This window comes from Carcharhinus amblyrhynchos, chromosome 32 (assembly GCF_965287045.1).
Source record: "Carcharhinus amblyrhynchos chromosome 32, sCarAmb.v2.hapA, whole genome shotgun sequence".
NCBI classification, from domain to species: Eukaryota; Metazoa; Chordata; class Chondrichthyes; order Carcharhiniformes; family Carcharhinidae; genus Carcharhinus; species Carcharhinus amblyrhynchos.
The window spans coordinates 22,764,038-22,765,330 of record NC_137355.1 but is presented as its reverse complement, the minus strand read 5'-3'; the positions used below and the strand labels follow the sequence as shown (position 1 = coordinate 22,765,330).

At 46.9% G+C, this 1,293-nt stretch overlaps 1 non-coding gene across 1 annotated transcript; it reads left to right on the top strand.

The window, feature by feature from the left end:
* The first annotated feature begins 315 nt into the window (after window positions 1-315).
* On the top strand, window positions 316-387 carry trnah-gug (transfer RNA histidin (anticodon GUG)). Its single transcript has one exon. It is a non-coding gene; the product is annotated as a tRNA-His (tRNA).
* The last annotated feature ends 906 nt before the right edge of the window (window positions 388-1,293 follow it).

Sequence of the window (1,293 nt, the reverse complement as noted above, 5' to 3'; positions counted from 1 at the left end):
TGCGTCGTTTCCCCAAGTGCATTTCGGGAGTTGTAGTCTTTGCGACTGCGCAGCTGCACCGCGGATTGAGAGCGGCGATCTCTGTCAGTTTGCGGTTGTTCGCCGCCCGGAATTCCCCCACGCAGCCGATCGCACTCACCCGGAGCCCGCGCCGCGGTCACTTGGTCCTGGAGCCGTCCTCAGCAGCTGAGGCGCCGGGGGCGTTTGTGCGTCAGTCTGACGACATGACATTGAGATATCACGTGCTGTGGAAGTCGTGACGTGTAGGTTCTTGTACCTCAGTTACGGCGTTTGTTCTCGTCTCCCGAGTAGCTCGCCGTGATCGTATAGTGGTTAGTACTCTGCGTTGTGGCCGCAGCAACCTCGGTTCGAATCCGAGTCACGGCATTGCGGGATGGCAATGACACGGCATTGGGAGCATCGTTTTTGTTTCTCAATAAATGGAATTTAAATTTTAGGGAAATTATTTTTATTTAAGTCGTCTAATTGGTGTTTTAATGTGTTGGTGTGCATTCGATAGGTTGAAGGGCCTCTTCTGCGCTGTATGATTCTATAATTCTGTGAAACCATATGTATCATGAGGGGAGAGTTACAGAACAAAGAGATCTCGGGGTACATGTTCATAGCTCCTTGAAAGTGGAGTCACAGGTGGACAGGGTGGTGAAGAAGGCATTTGACATGCTTGGTTTCATCGGTCAGAACATTGAATACAGGAGTTGGGATGTCTATTTGAAGTTGTACGAGACATTGGTAAGTCCCACACTTGGAATATTGTGTGCAATTCTGGTCACCCTATTATAGAAAGGATATTATTAAACTAGAAAGAGTGCAAAAAAGATTTACTAGGATGTTACCGGGACTTGATGGATTGAGTTATAAGGAGAAACTGGATAGACTGGGACTTTTTTCTCTGGAGCGTAGGAGGCTGAAGGTTGCCCTTAAAGAGGTCTATAAAATAATGAGGGGCACAGACAAGGTAGATAGTCAATATCTTTTCCCAAAGATAGGGGAGTCTAAAACTAGAGGGCATAGGTTTAAGGTGAGAGGGGAGAGATACAAAAGTGTGCAGAGGGGCAATCTTTTCACACAGAGGGTGGTCGGTGAATGACTGGAACAAGCTGCCAGAGGTAGTAGTAGAGGCAGGTACAATTTTGTCTTTTAAAGTGCATTTAGATAGTTACATGGGTATAGAGGGATATGGGCCAAATACAGGCAATTGGGATGAGTTTAGGTCTTTTAAAAAAAGGGCAGCATGGACAAGTTGGGCCAAAGGGCCTGTTTCCATGCTGTAAA